This window comes from Chiloscyllium plagiosum, unplaced genomic scaffold (genome assembly GCF_037043375.1).
Source record: "Chiloscyllium plagiosum isolate Xiang-an unplaced genomic scaffold, Cpla_swu_hap1 HiC_scaffold_27, whole genome shotgun sequence".
Taxonomy (NCBI): Eukaryota; Metazoa; Chordata; class Chondrichthyes; order Orectolobiformes; family Hemiscylliidae; genus Chiloscyllium; species Chiloscyllium plagiosum.
The window spans coordinates 46,664,641-46,671,972 of NW_028270165.1; the positions used below are offsets into that span (position 1 = coordinate 46,664,641).

A 7,332-nucleotide genomic window follows, 5' to 3' on the forward strand; every position below is an offset into this window, starting at 1 on the left:
AAGCAGATACCCACAGAGCTGTTTTTGAGGATATGAGCCAAGTGTTTGGAAATGAGACAAGAACAGTGAGGGGCGTGAAGTCGTGATCGAAATGAAGCAGGTACCGAAGGACAAAGGTGTTTTATTTCCCAATGAAAGATATTGCTACACAAAGTTGGGACTATGGAAGGGAAGCAGTGACGGTGATTATCTTTGGTTGTTCACCTTGTGAATGTTCCCATTGCTGCGCATGTCCGTGTGAACGTCAGAACTCTGCAGCATGGCGACGTCAGTTACGCACAGTGTCAGGGGCGCAATGGATGACGCATCTGACTCCACCTACCTGTTTGAAATGCAGCTCACAGCTTCTTCACACACCCCAATTAATCTTTCTCATTGTCCTGAAGCCGGCATACGGTTTGAATTCCCGATCTGCGGGAATGGGAATCTTTTCACTATCTCGCGTCAGTCAATGTCCCTGAGAACATAGGAGTCAAGTCACAGCGCTGTCAGAGGAGGGGAAGCTGAAAGAGCCCCACACGCTGCTCACGGGCACATTTCACTTTCCCCAACTCACCTCCCCAACCACTGCGGCTCCTGGGAGTGGAAAGGGAACAAACACCAAAACCCAGTCTCAGGAAATAAGAAAGCTGTTCATCCCTTTGGATCTTCCATCCTGGCCTGACAGCGTTGATTTTAAATGGCTGTCCAGTCATTGCCGATTCGTTTTGGCTGAAAAAAATATTCCTTATCTCATCCTAGCATTTCTTGCCACAGAGAACTGTGCGGCAGAGTTCATGTGTATATTTCCTTAAATGGCATTTTGTAAATAACATTTGTTTGCGGGTTGTTTGTATCAGGTATTTCAGGTTCATTAGCCGCTGTTCAAGTGTGTTGGTAGGTTTGTGGCTACCATGATGCTGAGAGGGTTGAGTTGTCTGGACATCATTTCACAGATGTCGTTAATGTAAAGTAATGTGGCTAGGGTTTCTGCACACGTTGCGTCTGCTTGTGTCAGTTTGTTGATGTGAAATCGGCACACTGGGTTTATTGGTTCGGCAAAAGTGAGGACTGCAGATGCTGGAAACCAGAGTTTAGATCAGAGTGGTGCTGGAAAAGCACAGCAGGTCAGACAGCTTCCGAGGAGCAGGAAAATCGCCGTTTCGGGCAAAAGCCCTTCATCAGGAATAGAGGCAGGACGCCTCCAGGGTGGAGAGATAAATTGGTGGGGGGGGGGGGGGGGGGGAGCTGAGCAGAAGGGAGCAAAGAGTACAATAGGTGAATGGGGGTGGGGGTGGAGGTGGCAGGTCAGAGAGGAGGGTGGAGCGGATAGGTGGTCAGGGAGATTGGCAGGTAGGACAGGTCAGCTGTAAGGTTGGAACTGAGCTAAGGTGGGGGGAGGGGAAATGAGGAAACTGGAGAAGTCCACATTGATGTCCTGGGGGTTGAATGTATCCGAGGCAGAAGATGCGGCGTTCTTCCTCCATGCATCGGATGAGGAGGGAGCGGCGATGGAGAAGGCCCAGGACCTGCATGTCCTCGGCAGAGTGGGGGGGGGGTGTTGAAATGTTGGGCCATAAGGCGATGGGGTTGATTGGTGCGGTTGTCCTGGAGATGTTCCCTCAGCGCTGTGACTTTACTCTGCGAGGAGTCTCCAGTCTCCCCAATGTAGAGGAGACCGTACCGGGAGCAATGGATACAAGTAATGATATTGGTGGATGCACAGGTGAAAGCCTTCGATATACCGTGGCTAGGGTTCGATTTTCGGGCAGGTAAGTCATTTCTAGCAGATCTGGCACCATGCATTGACATCTCCCTGGTGGTCTAGTGGTTAGGATTCGGTGCTCTCACCGCCGCGGCCCGGGTTCGATTCCCGGTCAGGGAAGCAATTTTCTGTGGGGTTTGTTGCCTACCCGTTCTTCTTAAATGCGCTGTACAGTTATTGATTGGTCTTCGAAGTTCCTGGGTGTTCTCGTGTGTCGTGTCTCGTTGAAATAGTGTCCTGATTCAGATTTGTTTGTATGTGTAGGGATGATTACTTCTGTAGCTAAGTTCTTGGTTCGCGTGCGTTGTTTTCCTGTAGACGCTGTTTTGAATTTACCATTGACTGTTCGCTCTACTGTGACATCAAGAAATGGCACTTTGTTGTTGTTCTCCTCTTTTGTGAATTTTATGCCCGTAAAGGATATTGTTGATGGTGTTGTAGGTTTCCTCTAATTTGCTTCATTTTGTGATGACAAAAGTGTCATCATTGTAGCGGACCCAAAGTTTGGGTTGGATCGTTGGAAGGGCTGTTTGTTCGAGTCTCTGCATTATTGCTTCTGCTAGGAATCCTGACACTGGTGGTTTCATGGGCGTTCCGTTGATTTGTTTGTAGGGCTTGTTACTGAATATGAAGTGGGTGGTAATGCACAGTTCCACGAGCTGGATAGTGCTATCTTTGCTGATGAAGTTGGTGCTGTGTTTGTGACTTTGCTTCTTCGAGTAGTGTCTTCAGTTTTCTTTGGCCACGTTGATGTCAATGGATGTGAACAGGGCTGTTATGCCAAAGCACAACATTATTCCATCATCTTCGATCTTGGTGTCTTTGGTGTTCAGGAATTCTTGGATGGAGTAAATGGAGTGACGTGAATCTTCGACTTGGTGTTTTAGTCTTCAGTGGAGGCCTTTGACTCGTCTGTATATTGGTGTTCCAAGTAATGAGACTGTGGCCTGAGGGGGACTCCTGGTTTGAAGAGGAGGAGAACAACAACAAAGTGCCATTCCCAGATGTCACAGTAGAGCGAACAGTCAATGGGGAACTTCAAACTAGCGTCGACAGAAAAACAACATACGCAAACCAAGTTCTTAACCACAGAAGCAATCATCCCAACACCCACAAACGAAGCTGCACCAGGACATTATTTCAACGAGTCACTACACACTGCAGCACAGAGAAACTACGAAGAGCACAAGAGAAATACGTATATAATGTATTTAAGGAGAACGGATACCCAATAAACCCAGTCCGCTGATTTCTCATTGATACTTCCAAGCTGACTCTCAAAAATTCGGTTTGTCCCTCCATTCTTTCCTGCTTGTTTTTTGTGGGTTTCGAAAGCTTTCCCAATCCTCTGACTGAGTATTGGAGTTGGGACGTTATGTTGTGGCTGTACAGGACATTGGTTAGACCACTTTTGGAATATTGTGTGCAATTCTGGTCTCCCTCCTATCAGAAGCATATTGTGAAATTTGAAAGGGTTCTGAAGCACCAATGGTTCCGCAGAAGGGAAGAGGCCCTCCTGCTGCCCTGAGTGCGGGAAGGCCTTCAGTGATTCCTCTGCCCTGCTGACGCACCAGTTGGTCCACACCAGTGAAGGCCGTTCTCCAGCCCCAAGTGCGAGATGGCCTTCAGCAGTTCTTCCCACCTGCTGAGACACCAGTGGGTCCACACCGAGGAGAGGCCATTCTTCTGCCCAGATGTCACAGTGCAGGAAGGGCTTTGCTCTTTCCTCCGACCTGCTGGCCCATTGGTGGGTCCACATTGGGGAGAGGTCGTTCAGTTGCCCTAAGTGCAGGAAGGCCTTCAGCAATTCCTCAGCCCTGCTGAGGCACCAGTCCGTCCACACCGTGGAGAGGCCCTTCAGCTGGCACGACTGTGGGAAGAGGTTCATGTTTTCCTGCAACTTGCGGAAGCACCAGCGGGGGCACCAGCGCTCCCAGCAATCAGATCCCACCGGTGACGCTGCCTTCGGTCACACCCCAGGACTGAACCTCTGCCAGTTCTGACAGTGGGTGCAGTGGGAGAGTAGGTGGGCTGTTTTTGTTTTCTGCTGGACTGCAAGTGCCTCCCCTACACCCCACAACCACAACCCCATGGTGCCTCAGGGTTAGCACTGCTGGCTCATGGCACCGGAACCCAGGATCAATTCCACCCTAGGGGGTCTGTGTGCAATATACGGAGGGTAGAAAAATGGATCTGAGTAGGTTACTCTTCGGAAGATCAGTGCAGATGTGTTGGGCTGAAGGACCTGGTTCCACATTGTAGGAGTTCTACGATACTATGAGCTTTGCTTTCAATGGACGCTGCTGCTCATTGAGTCCGGGACTGCACATTGCCAATGAAATGTTCCAGAGAAACCTAAGACCGCAAGACCATCGGAGCAGAAGTTAGTCCATTCGGCCCGTCAAGTCTTCTCTGCCATTCTTTAGTGACAAAAGTAGTGCAGATGAGATTAGCTACAGTGTGGAAACAGGCCATTTGTCCCAACAAGTCCACACCGATCCTCCGAAGAGTAACCCATCCAGACCCATTTCCCTCTGACTAATGTACCTAACACTATGCACAATTAAGCATGGCCAATCCACATAACCTGCAGATCTTTGGTTTATGGAAGAAAACAGGATCATCCAGAGAAAACCCACGCAGACACTGGGAGAATGTGCAAACTCCTCACAGACAGCCACCCAAGGCTGGAATCAAACCTGGGTACCCGGCACTGTGAGGCTGCAGTGGTAACAACTAAATATTGCAACCCGAAGTAGGCAAGCAGGAGGTTGGGAGAATACAGCAAGCCAGGCAGCACCAGAATGTGGAGTAGTCAGCGTTTTGGGTATTAACCCTTCTTCAGGACTGTAACGTTGACTCCTCTATGATAAACGATTTACGGGAATGTTACTGGGGGTTGGAGGATTTGAGCTACAGGGAGAGGCTGAATAGGCTGGAGCTGTTTTCACTGGAGCATCGGAGGCAGCGGATTGACCTAATAGAGGTTACAAAATCATGAGGGGCATGGACAGGGTAATAGACAAGGTCTTTTCCCTGGGGTGGGGGAGTCCAGAACTAGAGGGCATAGGTTTAGGGTAAGAGGCGAAATATATTAAAGGGACAAATTCTTCATGCAGAGGGTGGTACTTATATGAAATGAGCTGCCAGAGTATATGGGCCAGGTGCTGTCAAATGGGAGTAGATTAATTTAGGATATCAGGTCAGCATGGACAAGTTGGACCGAAGGGTCTGTTTCTATGCTGTACGTGTCTCTGACTACTGGTCCTGATGTAAGTTTAAAATAGAGTCCAAGTAACTTTGAATAGTTCAATCTTGTTGAGCTCACTTCCTAAAAAGTTTCAAATGAATCCCTCTGAGAGATACTGTTTAAACATGCTGAGTTGGACAAAGTATCCCATCAAGTTCAACACAAACCCAGAGTTGAAGAAGTCAGAACACCAAGGGGACCAAACTGATCACAATATTCCAGGTGCAGCCTCATCAACGTCCTGTATAACTACAACATAACTTGCCAACATCTATACTCAGTTCTCTAATTGATGAAGGCCAGTGTGCTGAAACCTTTCTTCACTGCCTTGTGTACCGATGTAATCAGAATATAGGACCTACTTTAAACTGATCCACAATCCAGCTACTGGGAGCCCAGAAGCAGAGTAGTGCTGCGTGAGTGTGCTAGGCACGTAACCCAGAGGTCGATGGGTCAAAACCATGTGATGCTATTGCTCAATGTCTCTAAAAGCTGCTTTCATTTGCAAAGGTGCTCTGTTCTGTATTTTGCCTTTGCATCTGCTTCCCAAAGCTTCTTCAGTGGAGGAGTGGTAGTGGCATCAATCCCCCGGAGCTGGAAGAAGGCCCGAGCTCCAAGAAGCGGAGGGTAAGGCTGGAGACTGGATTTGCTCAAGGCTTGTATTTTTAACTCATTTAAATGGTACCTACTGTATGGGGCTATGTTTTACATTAAAACCGGAGGATCATATCAGAGTGTTATATTTCGCAGTGGTAGTTGGTAAAATGCACTCCCTGGAGGAGCACCCTCTATGATGCTGCATTTCTTGCCTTCTGCCCTTCCCCCATTTCTTATCTCCCAATTGATTTTATATTTTTTGGGGGTCAAATTTAATTTCATATAAATCAGATTTGGGATTCATTGTGTGCTATTAATTTGTTTCTTCGAATATTGTAAGTCAAAATTAATGCTGTAATTTCATTTCTGATGTCAGAACTTACTGGTATTCTGTGAATACCAGTAAGTTGTGAAAATAAATCAAGAACTTCATATTAATCAGACTTGGGATTCATTGTGTGCTATTAATTTGTTTCTTCGAATATTGTAAGTCAAAATTAATGCTGTAATTTCATTTCTGATGTCAGAACTTACTGGTATTCTGTGAATACCAGTAAGTTGTGAAAATAAATCAAGAACTTGTGGTTTTTAACAAAAAGAGAGGTTCACTGATATTCATGACATTGTCTCATTTGGGAGTGATGATTCAAATCTAACCAACAAACCGTTTCATGCAGTCACCCAATTTAATTAAAGTTTTCTTTAATTTAGTTAAAGAAAATAACTCTGGCAGGCTAAGATTTATGCAATCTACTTATAAGATCATGTCCATTGCTCGCAATATGGTCTCATCCACATTGAGGAAACTGGACGCCAACCAGCGGAACGTTTCTGGGACCGACTGCCCTGTGGCTGAACACTTTAACTCCCTCTCCCATTCCACCAAGGACATGCAAGTCCTGGGCCTCCTCCACTGCCAAACTCTTGCTACCCGACGCTTGTAGGAAAAACACCTCATCTTTTGCATTGGGACCCTCCTACTACATGGGATCAATGTAGATTTCATCAGTTTCCTCATTTCCTCTTGTCCCAGATTCAACCTTCCAATTTGACACCGACCACTTGACCTGTCATACCTGTCCACCTTGCTTCTCACCTATTTGCTCCACCCTCATCTCTGACCTATCACCATCAATCCCTACCTCCATCTACCTATTGCACTCCCAGCTGCCTTCCCTCCAGCCCCACTTCCTTCCCATTTATCTCTCAGCCTCTTTGGACCACCCTTCATTCCTGATGAAGAGCTTATGCTCTAAACCAAGACTGTGATGAAGCAACATCCTCAACAAATAGGAAATAGCTCCCAAGTCAGATTTCATCCCCTCTTCTGTTTTCCAGTTCTTTCAGAAATAAGAAATGTCTTTTTCTTCCACTAGAAAGCGATCTTCCACTTTCCACTGTCTGAAATGTTATGCTACACCACTACTTCAGACACCTTTTAAGAATCCTTTCAACCTGTTTTTATAACAATTGTGGAGGTGACCAAAAGCAAACATTTCACTCCTCCTCAATGCCCCATTTCTCCTCCTATGAGCCATTTTGTCATGCTGTCTATGTTACAAGCAGCCGAGTGCACTTGGTTTCTGAATCGAAATTTGGCCATTGAAGTGAACAGGATTAATATTTATCGATGGCTAGCTGTGTTTGCACTAACTGTAATTATCCACCAATATGATGTCTTTTGTTCCACCAAAACTGGAAACATTGATCTATGTTTATATTGCAGTCGGATGTCGAAAAT

At 46.6% G+C, this 7,332-nt stretch overlaps 1 non-coding gene across 1 annotated transcript; it reads left to right on the forward strand.

The window, feature by feature from the left end:
- Positions 1–1,792: 1,792 nt before the first annotated feature.
- trnae-cuc (transfer RNA glutamic acid (anticodon CUC)) lies at positions 1,793–1,864 on the forward strand. Its single transcript has one exon. It is a non-coding gene; the product is annotated as a tRNA-Glu (tRNA).
- Positions 1,865–7,332: the final 5,468 nt, after the last annotated feature.